The sequence below is a fragment of the Rousettus aegyptiacus genome, unplaced genomic scaffold (genome assembly GCF_014176215.1).
Source record: "Rousettus aegyptiacus isolate mRouAeg1 unplaced genomic scaffold, mRouAeg1.p scaffold_m13_p_17, whole genome shotgun sequence".
Taxonomy (NCBI): domain Eukaryota; kingdom Metazoa; phylum Chordata; class Mammalia; order Chiroptera; family Pteropodidae; genus Rousettus; species Rousettus aegyptiacus.
Window position 1 is genome coordinate 8,873,165 of NW_023416292.1, and position 16,969 is coordinate 8,890,133.

Consider the following 16,969-nt stretch of genomic DNA (forward strand, 5'->3'; position numbering starts at 1 on the left):
TCTAATTGCCTATTTATAAGCCTGTCTTCCCCCCACCCCCCAGTGAAGGCCTTGCTGGCCCAGCACAGATGCCCATCTGGTGGCCGACCTTTCCAGACCCTCTGGGTTTGGCACTGAAAGTCCCATACCCCGGGAAACGCCTCCGTCCCAAGCGACCCTGAGAGACCGAACTGCACCAGCCACTGAGGCAGGGCCTCCTCCCAGCAGAGGGGCTTCAGGCGGAGGGGAGAGGTGGCACAGGGGAGGCCACGTGCCCCTGGGAATGAGAAAGGAAGACAGTGGAGGCCGCGTGCCACTGGGAATGAGAAAGGAAGACAGTCGCTACCATTCATGGTTCTTCGCCAGGAGAAGAACAAGCTGAAGGAACGGCCGTGAAAGAGCAGACGGGGTGGGGTCCTTAACCGATCCCCACCCAAGTTCACACTCAGCCTCCTTCAGGGATGCTCCATGCCTGGTCTCCGGTAGGCGCCCAGGGCACTGGGGTGTTGTTGACACTTGTGTAGTGTGTGAACTTACCCCAGACGGAAGTTCCTCCCACGAGGTACGGCCTCTCCATCGTCTCTTGCAGGGGGAGCAGAGAATCTCCTGCTTCACGTTCCCTGCACCCTGGGGTGCTGATAAGGCCCCTCCTGTCTCTGCTCCCCAGGCCTTCCCCCTGCAGGTGGCGCAGAGCCAGTTCCCCACCACCACAGGCAGGAAGAGGCTTAAAGGCAGGAAACAAGGCCAGAAGCATGGAGCCTGGTCTCTATCTGGAGAATAAGACGGGAAAGGACGACGCCCCAGACGGGTGAGCAGTGGAGCTGACTCCAGAGGGGCAGAGGGGCCTGACCGGGTCCCAGAGGTGGGGTCATCGAGGGCATCTGGCCCAGGTCGCAGCCCGATCCTGGACAGAGGACCCCCAGTCTCAGACACCTCACGTCCTTAGGCACCTGCTGCAGAGGGTCTCTTCACCCTGTCCTTAGCTTCTGAGAGAATAAATAAGGGTCTGAATAGAGCAACCTCACTGTCTGCATTGGCTTCTCAGAGCTCCACCATCCAAAGAGCATGGTCTGCCAGGGCACTGTCGGCTCGGGAGATGCTTCTGCTCTCAGCCAAAGCGGGAAATCTGTGCTCGGAGCCCAGTCCCTGCAAGACAGGTGATCTCTCCCCAGGGATCACCTGCAGGGCCCAGAGAATGCAGCCGGCCCCGCTCTGAAAGACTGCAGAGGCTTCCGGGGCATAAAGCCTTGTTCAAAGAGGCCTGAAACTGCACAGGCTTTTCTGGAAAGGGGGGTTACGCTGCCCCACTGCATGGGAAACAGGCCTCGGTCGAGTGTATTCGTCGCCTGGAGAATTATTTAATACACAACGTGTTGCTCATCCTTCATGCTCAGCACATGTGGTGCAATCTCGGGGCCAGATGCAGCTTTCTTCCCTGGGCTCCGCTGCCAAGCGAGCTGCTCCTAAGCCACTCTGGGCCTTTCCCAGTGGGCAAGGAGTTAACGTCCCCGCAGCAACCTCCACCAATCCGGGCCGAAGCCAGCAGACCAGTCCTATCCCCTGAAGCTCATTCCACAGGTTCCTGAGGGGCTCAGGTGATGTGGTAACCAGTTCAGTAACACGCGCTCGAATTGGCCCGGCCTCCTTCTCGGTTTCTTCTCAGTCCCCTACACCTGATCCCAACTATCATTTCCAAAGGTGCACCCCTGCACGCCAGCCCCTACCCCAGTCGTTGCTTTGGGGGGAACCCAGGTTAAGACACATGTTCACGTCCTCAGTAACTGTGAGCAGCGACCCAGCTCAGACTCTCTGGTTTCCCAGATGTCCTGAAGAGTCTCCCAGAGTCCCAAGGGCAATGGGGAGACTGGCTCCTCCCCTCGCAGGGCACTGCCTGATAGCACACGTGCCTGAGTGTACCCTCTGCGGTGCAGCTTGTCCCACCCTTAACCCTGGTCACTTTTCCTGGGGTCAGTCCCTCCACACACTCCAAAAGTTAAGTGACTCCAGTTCCAGAAGGTGCCTTATTCACAGTCTCCCCTGGGCCCTTGCACAGGCTGCTCCCTCCACCTGGAATGCTCATCCTCCTCGGCCACATCACCTATAAAACCTTCTCTCGGCTTAGAGATCACCTCATCAAGGAAGCTTTCCCAGATCCCTCCCTGCCAGACGGTACCCAGCAGCCCTCCGTGGCCACACCGATCCAACTGCTCTGCAATTATATTTTAATTTGTCCATCTTCCTACCAGGCTGGGATGCCCTTGCCCTGATCTCAGTTGGCTTTCCACTACCCAGCACAATGCCCAGCATATCCTGTGTTTGGAAAAATGAACGGATGAGTGGATTAGTGCTCCCACGCCCAGGTCACCCCTCTCCTTGTCCTTGGCGGCCTCCTCCCACTCCACACTCAGGGATGCAGGTCTGAATTCCAGGCCCCATCCTGGGGCATCGCACCTGCTCCCATCCTCCGGCCAAGGTCTTCAGCAGAGCCCGCTGGGCCTCCCTTTCAGGATCACTCCTGGACAGACCACACCTGAGCCTTTCCGCAGCCTTGCCATGTGGGGATCTTAAATATAGGAAGTGGTTCCCCTGGTAACCACCGCAGCAGTTGGGAACCAGCATGGACAGTGTGGGAAAGCCTTGAGGCTGGGAGGAAAGGAAACTCTGCCCCGACTGGCAGCTATCTGCCTGGGCCGGGCAGGGAGCCTTCTGAGCTGCCTCTCCTCTCACGGCTTCCTGGGGACCACCCGCTCTGAAGCCCACTCAGACTTCAGCCTGTCGGTCCCTGCGTTGCTGCCCTTTCCTCCTTGTGAGGTCACTGAGGTCCTCCCCTGGCTGCCCCGTCCTGTCCAGTGCCTCACTTCAGAGGCTGCCAGCGGGTGACTCAGACTTGCTGCCAGAGGCCTAATATCAGGTGTGCCCGTTGGACCAGGCCTCACCTGGACTGTCTGGGTCTCTGCCCAGGTCTTCGATGCCTCTGGCTCTGGACCCTCCCTTACCCTCTGGCCAGGCCCAGGGCTTCGTTCTCGCCAACCCTCTTCCATGGCTCAGTCTAGGCCCTGCCTGAGATCCTGCTCTGGTCATCACCCCAGTTTCCCTATAGGATGCACACAGGGCTGGGGGCTTCCCTAGCCTGAGGTTCTGGAGGCCTCTGGGGTATGGGAGTTGGGGACATGAGCTGTAGAGGGTTCTGGGAGAGGAGAACTGAAAAGCGTTGCCAAAGGACGAAGCCAGGGTAAGCAGATTGTCTGGGGAAGCCGGGCTCGTGCAGAACCAAGAGAGGGAAGAACCGGGAGCTGAGAGGGAAAGGTCGAAGGCACAGTATGACCCTGAGGTGTGAGAGTGGAAGCCCAAGGTCTCCAGAGGGTGGTTGGTGGGTGTGGCCCTGTTTGGAGCTGGCCTGGTTGCTCACGCTCTCGCCGTCTTCTGTTTGTGAGCGAGACTTCTGCTTGGCTCTCATCCCCCCACCCGGACTAGAGTTTGCTGTGGGCACTTGCACACAGGCAAGCCCACCCCGCACTCGTCCCTCTCGGCTGAAACCTGCCTCCCACCTCCTCTACCCACCTGCCATAGTAGTGGCTGTGGCCCAGTGGGCCCCTGGTCTACTTCCACGGCTGTGTCGATGATGATTTCAATCATGGAGCTTCACTGAGTGAGGCGGGAGTCGGGCGTGCGCCAGCACTCAGCATCGGCTCCTCCATTTGATCCTCTGCAAGGAGATACTGACATTTTACAGACGACGAACTGGGTCTCAGGCAGGATGAGTAACTCCCAGGAAGCCACGCCTCTGACAATGACTTGGTCTTACAGTTGGGATCCAGACCAAGCCTTACCTCCGCCCTGTGTACTTTCCGTTCTGCCTCATTATACCCGAAGATGGAGTCTGCCAGGGGAGGCCGACCCCTGGGCAGGTGGAATTAGGACGCAGCGCGCTGAGCTGGTGGCAGAGTCTCAAATTCTTGAGGTTCTCTCGAAAGAGATTCTTTTGGACTAAGCACGTGTTTGGGGGTTCAGGGTGCAGAGCCCTATGGCATCACCCAGAGGGAGGCACTGTGATCCTGGTCCTTCTGTGTGGATTTACAGCCTGATGGTGGCAGCTGCAAACTACCCCAAAGACAGGAAGGGCTGACAATGGCCACGGGGCTAGGGGCCGCTTAGGCCCACCTCCCCCAAATTCCTGGTGCTACCACCCAGGGCCCTGAGGTAAGGATTTGACCTCAGTATTGAACAGTCTCTCGATACTCAGATCCCTGAAACCTATCCGTTGCCTTTCTGCGCGAGGCCTCTCACTCCCGTGTGCCATTTAGCCATGACCCTCCCCTTAACCTCAGCCATAACCCCTTCTCTGATCCACGTCACTTCCCTCTCCTGCCAATTCCTCAAAGCTCAGGCAGTTTCCTTTGTACAAATTATTAATGACACCAGATTTCCCCTGTCCATGCACTGACCCACCAGACGTGTACTGCATGCCCACTATGTGTCCAGCACTGTACTAGGTCCTGGGGGTGAGGTAGGGCGGGGAGGTAAAGCCAGGAAAAGAAATGCATGAACTGTCCCTGCTCTTGAGGGGTCCCAAGACCCCTCAAGAGCAGTGGGCTGAGTTGCAAAGAGGCTTCCCTAGGACCAGGAGCTGATGATCTGGAGGGACCCTAGCCAAAGGATCCTGAGCAAGACAAGGCTGGGGCATGAGGTTGCTGAAGGGTGTTGGGATTTTCGGGGAAACTGACCGGTTCTGGCCCACCAGCAACCACTTGCGCGGGATGCTAGTGCCCCCTGGTGGTTGATGCACGGAACGCTCCAGCAGCTGTTCCGTAAAGCCCGGAGGATTAAGCTCCCTTAAGAACTTCTATTTTTGGTCCCAATAGTTCCATAATGAAATACTAACAGGAGCAGCCAGAGGGCTTCTGAAAGGACCCGAAAGCTGCACTGCTGAACTCCACGTTCTCCAGCTATCTGTGCTCCGCGGGTCAGAGCTGCGCTTCCCACTCAAGCGCTGTTCTTTCTCCCATACGGTTGATGAAAGGGTCCCCGGCAGCAGCCGTTTGTTCTCCTCGCCAAGCGCGGAGAGCGGCCTGCGCGGCCAGGCTGTGTGCTCACTCGGAGTGACGTGTTGGAAAGAACACCGGATCCGGGGTCAGGAGGCTTGGATGTTCGCCCCACGTCAGCCACTAACTAGCGGTGAGATAATAATTATAATAATAGCTACGTTTATTCAGTATTCACTCTGAGTCAGGCATGGCACCAAGAGCTTTACTTACGTGGTTACCTTTGATACTCACAACAAAGCCTGGAGGTTGGGATGGGTATTATTACCATTTTACAGGTAAAGAAATGAAGGCACAGACAGGCTCAGTAACCTTCCCAGGGCCACACAGTGTATGGCAGACTGAGGACTCAGGCTTGAGTTTCTAAACACCCACTGAATTATGGACCTAAAAATCAGAAGGTAGAGGTAGGGTCCACAGGTGTTTTTAAATGCTCCCCAGGTGACTGCGATGTGCAGCCACCTTTGCGACGTACGAGGTCGCACCAGCTCTAACATTCAGGGAGCCCGATGCCTTCCAAGGGTCAGGAGGTGAAGTTATGACGAGGGAGAAGCCTGGGTTAGGCCCTAGTCCACACGCGCGTCGGGACCACAGCACAGCAGAAACCGGAGGGCGGCCGATTCTCCTGCCCGCCGTCCCCTCGATCTGGAAACGGCCTGTGGGAGAGGAGGGCAGTCGCCGTCCACGGCATTCTTCTCAGTGTGTGCCACGTGCTCCACGAATTCATAGCTCCATCGTCCATCAATTTGTGCAACTCATCTAGAACCGTTTTCTATTTTTAAGTTGGTTCATTGGACAGACACTAACAGAGACCTACTGTGTGCCTGGCTCAGGGTCAGGTCCCGAGTCTCCCTCGGTGAAGGAGCCGGCGCGCACTGTCCCCTGGTGAGTCCGCTCTCTAGGGGAGAACAGAGGGAACGAACAAAGCCTGAGAAAATGGAATTGCACACCAAGACGCGTGTCCTGAAGGAGGTGACAACACGGAGTGCTGGAGAACAACAGGGGGACCTGATGACGCAGGGGGGCTGGTGCAGTCTCTGCGGCGGCGAGATTTAAACGGGTCCTACGGGCGAAGGGGTTCCACTGTGTTCCCTGCGTGTGGAGCAGGTTAGCATAGAGCTTCGTTCTTCATCAGTGGAGCCGCCAGTCAGGGCCGTGAGGTTTAGCTGACTTAGCCCTGATTTAGCTCTGACACCATAATCCAGTCGGTTTGTGGACCACGTGTGTGTGTATCAGCGTGTGTATCTGTGTGTGTATCAGCGTGTGTATCACGCGCAGGCTCCAGCTCCAGCTCATGGGCGCGCTCTCTTCCCACCTCCCTTCGGAGGTGCTGGGCCGAGATGGGGCAAACTACTCTTGGCTGTGCTCGCTGCTCGCCCAGACTGCCAGGAGGAGGCGCTGGAAGGGGACTGCGACGCTGGGGCGGAGAGCCCGGCTCCCGCTCCCCCGCTCCCCGCCCCCCGCCCCCCGCGGCACTGCTCCATCCCAGCAGCCGCAGACCCTCCCCCCCCTCTTCCCCCTGCAGCGGCTGCGCCCAGGCTGCGATTCCAACACTTGTAGAACCAACTTCGTGCCGCCGCCTCCCCCCACGCCACCAAAGATGTCAGCACCAGCTGGCAGGCGCCCTCACCTCAGATATCTGGGTCCCGTCCTGTTCAGGTCTCTCCCGCTTCGAAGTTTGAGTAGTTCCAAACGCCCCCCTCTTTTGCCTCAGTCGCCCCACGGTGGTGGAGCCTCCCGCACTGCCACCTCCATGTTCTCTGGCTCAAGTGTCAGGTGGTCCAAGCCATTTCCCAGCCTCTGGAGGCCTTTTGTGGCCTGGGCCCTGGGGGGATCAAAAACCATTTTTTCTAACCTCGAAGGCAGGTATTTATTGCTTTCCTCTGAGAGAGAAGGGCCAGTTGGTCCCGGGAGAGGTCATCGGATCACCTCTGCCACAGGCCGCCTGGCTGCAGAGGCACCCCCAGACCCACCTGGTTCCAGCTCGCCCTTGAGTTCCTCTTTTGGCCTCAGTGGATTCTCAAGCATCCTGGACCCCTGTCTCCCCAGCCAAACGAGTCTGCAGTGACAGTGGTCACATAAACAGGAACTGACCGTCTTCCTCAGGCTTTGGCCTCCGAGTTTCCCGTCTAGGTTGTCCCAGAAGGCATCCTACCTGAGCTGGGGGCTGGGTTCCTACCTCTCAACTTCAGCTCTCTGAGGTGACATCTGCAGCGGCTACCCTCAGTGCCTCCGAAGCTTGAGACGATGTGACATCAGGCGGCCAGGGGAGGGGGCAGGTGGGTGGGATGCTGCCCGCGCAGGTACTGCTTACCACAGAGTGAGCCGGACAGCCATGGCGCCCTTCCTTGAGGAGACATGTGCTTCCTCTTCCGGGGCCACATGTCAGTTCCAACACTGGTGGCCATGGGCTCCGGGGTCTCACCGAAATTCTTGGGCAACCAGCCTTCCTCAGGAACCAGCCATCAAGGGCCAGGCTAGAGGATGACCGGAATGGCTAACACTAAGCAGTCCCTCAAGCTGTCCTTTCTCCTTTCTGTCCCCAGGAATGTGCTCATCACTCTTGGCTGAGACCATCTACCTTTTCTCTTGGAATGAGTTTTTCTCAAAAGATAACAGTGGACCCTTGGTGCCTTAGACCACAAGACGTGTCCGAATGTCAGAGCAAAACTATCTTCCTGTTATGAGTGGGGCAACCGAGGCCTTGACTATTAGACGACTTGCCTGAGGTCACAGAGTCTTCAGATCCCTAACACCTAGCCAGTCTTATGATCTTTTCACCACATCACGCTGCACATCACCTCCCAGCTGTGCGGCTGCCACTGGGACCATCCGGGCAGGCCCAGCAGGTCTAACCTGGGTGCTTCCGGGCGTCTCTGCAGTGGCTCCCACCCGGGCCCTACGTGCGAACGACCTGTGGAGCTTTGGAAAACAGATGGCGGGACCCAAGCCCAGGAGACCCTGATGAGCTAAATCCAAGTGGGCCCAGGAATACGCCTGGATGTTGATTCTCATTACTCATGGTAGTTATGTTCTACAAAGTCGCTGGGAACACTGAATTGGCAAATGCCGAAACTTCGCCCTACAGAAAATTCAGGGTTAGGTTCCTGCTAGCCTCTGGACACAAACTTTTCATCAGCTGATCAATACTTAACCTTATTTTGACATGTGTTTCTGTTTCATACATCTACTGTTGGTTCATTAACCCTGAACTCACAGCCAACAGCGCCGTAGCTCATGCCTGACCCAAGCTTGTCTGATGCACACGGTTTCTCCGCAGTGCGCACTGCAGCCTCCTCGTGCAAAGGAAGAGCAGACGGCCCTGCAGCACGAGCCTTATGGAGTCACCAGCGAAAGCTACGAAAATTAGACAAGCATGGTACCGACTAGACTGTGAAAAGGACACTCGTTTCCAGTACGAGGGCCGGAACGAGAAGGTGGAGCATCACCTGGGGACCCCGGGTGCACATGTCCCGGCAGGGAACCCAGATTTTCACCACTCCGCAAGTGTCTGCCAATGACCATAAAAGAGCCCCGAGCCCCGGTTCGGTTCGGAGGTAACGAGTTTTAGTGAGTAGGTGAATTTACAAGTAGGAAATCCAGGAATAGTGATGGCCGGTTGGTTGTGTTCTCAAAGCTCTGTTCGCCCAGCGGTGTGCCGAGTGGCGTGGCCCTGGCAGCAGGAGTTGGGGGGCGGGGTGATGTGCAAGGGACAGAGAGGCGAGGGGGCTGCTCTGGAGGCCCGAGGGGGCAGCCTGGGACGGGGCCCGCAAAGGGCCTCGAGCCAGCACGGCAGCCACCGTGGGTTCTGGGCTGCAACTTCCGCCCTCCTCTTGGCGCCTGAATTACCACCATCCTGGACTCCCACGCCTCTGCGGGCTGGGGGTTCAGGATTCAGAATTTGGTGTCCCCACAGGAATCATGTGTGGTGGGCTGGTTCTCAGCCTGGGTCAGAGGGGCCCACTTCACACCTAGTTAGACAGGGTGGTGGCACCGTGGGCCCCAGGCCCAAGCCTCCCCCACGGCTCCCCACCCCACCTCAGCGAGCCTCCCTGCAGGGCTCAGGGCTTCAAGCCTCCCTCTATTTGCTGCCCACTCTGCCAAGGTCACGGGCATGGGCCAGAGGAGCCCCCAGCAGCTCCACAGAAGTTTCACAGTGTTTAGGGGGCGGTGTACAGCCGGGCCCGTGTTACACCGGGAGCTGAGGCCGAACTCTGCACAGCTTTGTTAGCTCTCACCTCTGGGGCAGGAACCCCGGTCGGCTAGGACCCCCATCGCCCCTGCCAGAGCTGACACACGACTGAACACCCACCCCTGCCTTGGACATTCTTGTTTGCCTGTCCTTCCAAGTCCAGCTGAAGGAGCGGCCGGCACAGCCGACGGGGTGGGGCCCGGACGACACAGAGTACCAGTAAATACATAACCTTTCACAGGAGAACAGAGCTTATCTGATACATGTGTTCTTTCCCTAGGGCGCATCGCAGCCTTCATGGCTTAGGAGCACCTAATTTGACCTGGCCCCTCGCTCACCACCTGACAGAAAAGGGTGGGGGCCTGACGCAGCCAGTCCCGAAAGGGGGTAAACAGAGTTCACAGTTAAACGTTGTGGCTCCAGGAAGCCCTGCGCCTAGGGCTCAGAGGAGGATGTGGCTGGGGAGTGGCCTCAGGTGGTTGGATGCAACTCTCAGGTCGACAAGGGCTTTCCTGCCATGGGGAGGAAGGGGTGTGCGGGTTAGCAGGCCCCACACTGGAGCCCCAGGGAAGGGGGTCCCCGCAATGAGCTTCACATTCCAGGCCTGACAGTCACTGCCTGCGGGACACCTGGGCCTGTCCTCACAGGAAGCTCTGTCCAGCCTACCTTTCCGGTTCACAGGCTCCCAGCTATGTGCGTGGGAGGGAAGGTGTCCCTTAGAGGAAGCCCTTGTGGCTGGGTGATTGCAGCTCCCGGGAGGATGAGCGGGGGCAGGGGGTAGGTTCCTCCTCAGAAACTGTCAGGAACTGTGACACAGGACAGGAAGCTCCTTGAACTCATCTCTCCGGAGCTCATCTCGCCATCTCTTTTTAAAGAGTTTAACGTTTACGAGCTGGAAACAGCTTATTCAGTAAAATTATTCAGCTAAGGAAAAAGTCGCTGATGATTTATCTTCCCTTTTCCTCCCCCAACAGTGCGTATCATTCAGCCGAATGGATGCGTCCACTCCCCGTCTGCCTTTGTCCTTTCTGCCCTTCGCTCAAACGTCATTTAACATTACTGCGTCCCAGGGGCTGGGTACAGCTGGTTCCTCCCCAGAATTGATGCCTTTGTTCTGAGTCCCCTCTGGCTGGCTGCCTGGCTCCCACTGCTCCCCTCGCCCACGCCAACAGAAGCCACCACCTCGGGCACCAAGCACGGCATGCCCGGCATGCCCCTGGCCCTGGCCGCCCTGGCTGACGTGTGTGACCTGCCCCCTGGCAGCATGGCAGCTTCTGGCGTCACCCCATGCCTCTCCCTTGAGGATGTCCAGGCGGACATGCCTGGGCCCCCCACCCCCCACCACTGCCCCCCTCACCCCAGGAGCCCACTCGCCCAGTGCCCAGTGCGCTGCTCCGCACAGCTGGAGGCGTCTGGCTGGCGTGTGTGTGTGTGTGTGTGTGTGTGTGTGTGTGTGTGTGTGTGTCCCCATCCGATTAGGAGCTCCCCAAGGGCAGGAATCATTTCTTCTCTTCCTCCCTCTGGACACTCCATCTATGGTCCTGACCAACTTTCTGGGAGTCCCAGGGGAAGAGATAACAGGGCTCCAGGCAGAATTTCGGGGAGAGAATGAGAAAGTGGTCCTTTGTCCCTTATTCATTGTCTTCTTCCCTCCAAGTCTCTTACTCTCTGCGTCTGAGAGGAGACCTCGCTCTGCCTGGGGAGCGTCACCCCTTCCCTGATGAACTTTCTTTTTGACTCTCACCAGCATGGGGTGCATTCTCTCTCTCTGTCTCTGTCTCTGTCTCTGTCTCTGTCTCTCTCTGTCTCTCTGTCTCTCTGTCTGTCTGTCTGTCTCTCTCTCTTGCAGTGCAGAGCCTGAGCTCCCCCCACCCTTACCTCTGCCCTACCCCCAGGAAAGTTGCCCTGTCCTGCGTCAAAAGGAACCTCTAGGTCCTCAACCAGGGGCCCTAGGGGAGGGAGGTGACCGCAGTGGCCATGTCACTTCAGGGCTCCAGCCTTGAGCCCACCACCTGTCATCAGTTGGAGATGGCAGTGACTAGGGTGACGCAGGGCCTCGTGTGCAATGTCTCATGAGAGCTGAATCGGGAGTGTGGGGGGACATGGGACCAGTGCTTCTCTGGTTCTCAGACGCAGGGGTGTTGGGGATTCCAGACGCGCGACAGACACCAGGAAGTCCTGCCTTCGGAAGCAAAGTGCCCTTTGCCTGGGCGTCCAAAGACACCAGCTCTAGTTCTGGCCCTGCTCACCAGCATGGCACCCTGGGGGCCCTAGGTAAGTGACTCAGTTTCCTCACCAGTGCCCACCTTCTTGCGGGGTTATCCTGTGGAGCCCAGCGTGCTTTGAAAACTGTCACATGCTGTTCACATGCAAGGTGCTGCTGTGGCTCTGGGCACTGTCCCCAGGTGACAATGAGGCCAGGGCTGTCCCAGGGCATTTGGGGCAGCTCCTGGGCTGGTGCCTCTGAGCCAAACTTGACAGGAACTGCAGTCACCGGCTTGGCCACGGGCAGGGGCTCATTGGGAAGTCAGAACCACCGATGCTGTGAGGGCTTTCAGGCGGAGGGCTTTCAGGCGTTTCGTCAAGAATGGAATGGGTGTCCCTGGACACCGGGATGGCTCCAGCGTCTCTGGGGACAGCAGGACTTTTCTGTTGGGCATGACACCCTCCTCCCTTTCAGAGTCAGCCCCAGGACACGGAGCTCTTTATTTCCATCCTTCAACTGGCTGAACCGACCTGCCTGCCCCAATCCAGCCTTCATCCCCGGGGAAACGGGGCAAGATGTGGCCTCCCTGGCCTGGGACTGTCCGCTGAGCGGGAGACCAGGAGGAGGGGGGGTTTGGACACAGGAGAAGCTCACCTCAGTGGCGGGGTGGGCAATGCCCCCAGAAAGAAGCAGGTGGCAGATCAGGAGCTGCACATGACGTCAGGTGACCTGCCAAAGGAATGTGAAATAACAGGTTTGCAGGTCCCAGGAGCAGAGCTAAGGCCCACAGTCCTCTCCTCTTCCCATCCCACCCCCCATCCTTCCCTGTCTGCCCAGGGAAGACCTGTCAGCATTACAAAGGACCAGGGGTCAGGAAGGCAGTGAGGCCCAGGTGCTCTGAACACCGTGGTATTACTGAAGTCATTCCTACTTGAAGAAAACAATACAAGCAAGAAATATACAAAGAGGAAGATCCTCCTCCCTCCCCACCAATGGCCTTTGGCCCCATTTGAAGCCAGGCCCAATAAAACAATTCCTAATTTGAGAAAGCCAAGGATGTTTATCTACATGTCCTTCTACCTGTGGGTGTGGGTATTATCACGCCACATTTCCACATTTCCGTGTGACAGTCTCCGCCTCTAACTTCAAGCCTATAAAACGATGACCTCAGGCTTGCCTTTGTGCTGGCATCTGCCTGAGTGACCCAGAGCCACGGGTAACCTCGCACCAGCTCTCTTGACGTGGGTCGCACGGTTAGGTTTTCTAAGTTATTGCTTGTTGCAGAGTTCGCTTTCCAGGTTCGCCTAAACCCGGATGAAATGGAGTCCAGTGTGGACTAACTGAAGTCAAACCAAGCAGTGGCGTTGGGTGGGGAACCTGAACCCAGGGGTGGTTTTCTCCGGCAGGGAGTAGGATGGGGTAGAAAAGCTGGAGAGGGGACTTTGCAGTATGAAATGATTTGAAAAGCAAAAGGCCAAACTGTCCGCCTGCAGGAAACCTCTTCCTCTGGGTTGATAAGAACCAGTGAGAAGCCAGCTCTGCACTGGCTGTTCGACCTGGAGGAAGACGCTGGAGCTGCTCTCTGTCTGCCCAGCCCCGCTCGCCTCCCGCCCCCTCCCCCCTCCCCCGCCCCCCGGGGCTGGCCCGAGCTGCCCCCTCCTCCGGCTTCAGCTGGATGAAAGGCGAGGTCCAGAGTCAATAGCCTGGGCTGGGGCGGGCAGCACTGCTTTCTCCCCGAAGCCTCCCGCCTCCCTGCTCGTGAGCAGCCCTCTCCGACGGCGACAGCGACACCAGCTGCGTGGCTCACCCAGATCCCGGAACCCGCCCCTTTCTCTGTGGCACCTAGGGTGGCAACGGCTTTTGCCCGGGGGCGCACCAACCAGCCCTTGCTGGTTCCCTGACGCTGCCCACGTTTCTGTACACGGTCTTTCCGTCAACCCCTTCAGCTCCCGCTTTGCATGTGCTTCCGTCCTTGCTAGAACCGCCTGAGACAGTGCCGACACGCTGAGCTTCGGTTCCCTGTCCTCACGCTGGGGGTGATGAGGGCATCTCTCTCACCCGCCTCTGTGGCCCTGGGACTCCTTCTGGGGGTAGGATGGCTCTGGGTCGCCCCTGTGTCAGGCTGGGAGGCGTACAGCCGAGGGGAACGGAGACGGACAGGAGAACTCCTTTCAGTGTTTTCCAGGGCAGATCATGCTGCTGGGGTTAGAGACTGGCCATGGGGTGCAAAGCTCACAAGTATATTGCCTGGGCGTCTACTCAGACGACCAGCTGGGTGGGGTGGCTGTGCTCTGGGATAGGACAGGTGGGTCCGCCCATGCTGCTGAGCCCTGGTCTTGCCACCATCTGAACATAACCGTCAGCCCTCCCACACTAGCATATGAGAGACAGAAAATGCCCCGCGCACCAAAATGTCCCCATGCTGATCCCTGGCAAAAGGGACTTTGCAGTTGTGATTAAGGACCTTGAAATGGGGAGAGTATCCTGGGTTTTATCTGTGTGGGCCCTAATGTAATCACAGGGGTCCTTGTAAGGCAGGACGGTCAGACAGTAGTAGTAGGAGGCATGACAGAAGCCAGGGGGCATGGGTCAAGGAATGCAGATGGTCCCCAGAAGCTTGAAGAGGGGCAGGCACGCAGACTCTCCCCTGGAGCATCCAGGAGGAATCCAGCCTGTAGGCACCTTGATTTTAGCCCAGCGAGACTGATTTTGGAAATCTGGCCTCCAGAACTGTAAGATCATAAACTGGTATTGTTTTAAGCCATTAAGTTTATGGCATTTTGTTACAGCAGCCACAGGAAACTAATACACAGGGCAAGGTCCAGATCCCAGAGAGGCAGAAACCTTAATAAATTCTGGGCTCTGCTCCAGCTACAACGGACTCTGCTCCAAAAGCCGCCGGGGACCTGACTGTCACTTCCCAGTGCCCCAGTGTCCTCGTTTCGGTCCAGGAGGCATGTGTATTTTTTTTCCCAGGTGAAATGCTGACACCGAATTACTTCACATCTCAAGAGTCTCAAACTCTAGCGTCATCGGGAGCCCCAGCAGCACAGTCACTTGACTGACCGGGAGGGTATAAGGCAATGGGGAATGGTGGCAACTGTGGCAAACTGGAGAACACGCGTCTTTCTTAAAGACATCAACTTTAAGTAACAACAAGAGCAGTAAATCCGGCCAAGCAAAATCAATGTCTAATCTATCTATGTGGCTTGTGGACTAGGAGTTTGGATCCCCTGTTTACCTGTCAGTTCCTGGCCGACCCCAAAGGGAGGTGGTCCATGGGTAAAGCATAGCACTGGGTGTGGGGAGAGGTTCTGGGAGTCGCCCTCCGCACCCCACCCGGACCGCCACCGTGGTGAGAACCACTGGACCTGCCGGCCAGCCAGCCCTGCCTCACCTCCCTCGTCCTTCCCACCTGCGCAGGACTCTCGCAGTCCACCCTGGTGCCCTCGTCCCACTATCCCTGGCACACGGACTCTCTCCGCCCTCTCCGACGAGGGAGGCCCTTGTGTAGAACAACCAAGAGGGTACTACGATTGGGTCAAGCTCTAGCCAGTCCAAACCGTGGGTGGGGGTACAGGGGACAGGTGAACACTGTCTCAGAAAACGAGGACACAGATGTCATGGAGAAGATCACGGGCTTTGTAGTCAGACAGAGCTGGGCGAGTCCCTACATCACCAAGTAACAACTATGTGACTTTGGGCAACATGCTTAAGCTCTCTGGGCCTCGATTTTCCCATCTTTAAAACAGGAATAATAATCCTTTCTTGGCATTGTTGCCGTGAGGATTCAACCACATACCATGTATGAAGGGCAGTGCCTGGCCTGTAGGAAGCGTAGATTTTGGAGCTGATGACTTGGAGTAGAATTCTCTATAATGGTCACATGACCTTGGGTAAGTTACTTTATGTTTCTGTGCAGAATGTTCTCATCCACGAAATGGGTTCACTGACTTTCTCATAGGGCTGTTGGCTGGATAAAGTGTGATAGCACGTGTCGAGGGCTTAGACCATGCCTGGACTTGGTCGAGGCCCCATGAGCATGTCCATTATTTATTAGGTCCATTCTGATGTGTCTCCTGTCGCTGGTGGGCCCTGGGGCGTGTTCCTGAGATGTGGAATGGAGAAGTCAGAACCTGTTCTCTAGTTTTCAGGAGAGGCTGACCGCATAGCTGTCTACCTAGTTCCTCCCCTAAACCCCTCAACCTGGATCTTCCACCCTTCTACTTTCTATCCCCAGCCTCTGTCTGCACCCTCCCCAGACACCTCTCTGGCAGCCCCTGGCAGCCCCAGACCCTGGGGAGCAGGCTGCTGGGCTCTGTGGTGTGCCTGGGAGGGGCTGGGGCTGCTCCCCCAACCCCCCGTCTGAGAAGCCCCGCCAGTCACTGGAGAAGATGAGCACGGCGCTGCCCCCGTCCCAGATGAATCACGCCCCACGCCATGTTGTTAACTAGGCTCGCGACAGGGGCCCTGTGTGGCGCTTTTGTGTGTAGTGTTTCTTTCCATTCCATGATTCAGAAAATGCCAGTCACTCAGCCATGTGATCCCCAATCTTCTGCCAAGGAACTGAGCGCAAAGGTTTGCTGGAAAGCCCTTGAAGGACAGGGAGGGCAGCTGAGATTTCCAGAAAGTGGACTGAGCCAGCAGAACTGGAGGTTGGCACTCCGGAGACATCGCCAGGAAGAGTACCGGGGACGCGCAGGTGTTATGAGACCAGAGGCTCCTCCACATAAGCAGCCGCCAGCGGGCGAAGGGCCCTCACGTGGTTACACACAGACTTCCACCCCAGTCTCCTCCAAAGAATAATGTGATTATTTTGTCTGATTATAAATGTAAAGCCTGTTTATGTGAAAACTCTGATCAATACCGCAAGCTATGAAAAAGAGAGGACATAGCTCCTGTATGCTGCCACCGGACACTGTTTTAATCCGTCGAGACATTTTCCATGTGTCCTCGGGCTCAGAACTGCCAGGTCTGGTCCGCTGAGCTACTGGCCTGACCCTGGCTCCCACCCCAGCCCTTGGGCCCTGTGCTTCCAAACGCCACGAGAGATGGACCAGCTCTGGGCTCCCGCATCTGGGGTCTAGTCTCAACCTGGCCATTAGCTGGCCACGTGCCTTTAGGCAAGTCATCCTAAGCCCTATTTTCTGATTCAGTTAAAATTGGAATAATATTGGGCTGATCTGTTGAGAGGATGAAAGGCATGAGGGGAACTTGAAACCGCAAACCTGCAAAATCTCTTCACATATGAGGGTGGTGCTGGCCTGATGCCAGTTCCCCTGTCTCGGCTCATTTAACTCCAAGGATAGTCTTGAACCCAGTTCCCCTGCTCCAGGACTGAGCTTGGACCAAAGGCCTTCCCCAGGATCTGCTCAGAGCAGGGAAGTCTCAGGCTGGGCACCGCCCCCCACCCCCAAGTCATGGCGGCACCATTAACATGGGCTAAGCACCATGGCAGGCGGGCACCTAGTTCAGAAAAATTCAAAGCCCTATTTTGTCACCGGTTTTGAACCAAGATAACTCCCTTCCCTCATTCCCTATGAAGATCCT

The 16,969-nt window shown here is 57.1% G+C and overlaps 1 long non-coding RNA gene across 4 annotated transcripts in view; it reads right to left on the reverse strand.

Annotated features, from left to right (window-relative positions):
• Window positions 1-651: 651 nt before the first annotated feature.
• LOC107521644 overlaps window positions 652-16,969 on the reverse strand; it is a 98,288-nt gene continuing 81,970 nt past the window's right edge. Inside the window, exons 4-7 of one of the 4 annotated variants that reach the window (XR_004955109.1) lie at window positions 12,074-12,148; window positions 6,652-6,846; window positions 3,541-5,919; window positions 652-2,542 (exon numbers count right to left, since the gene is read on the reverse strand). This is a non-coding gene — a long non-coding RNA (uncharacterized LOC107521644). Of the gene's footprint in view, window positions 5,920-6,651; window positions 6,847-12,073; window positions 12,149-16,969 lie in introns of all 4 variants that reach the window. The other 3 variants (XR_004955110.1, XR_001599614.2, XR_004955108.1) reach the window with 3 other exon arrangements.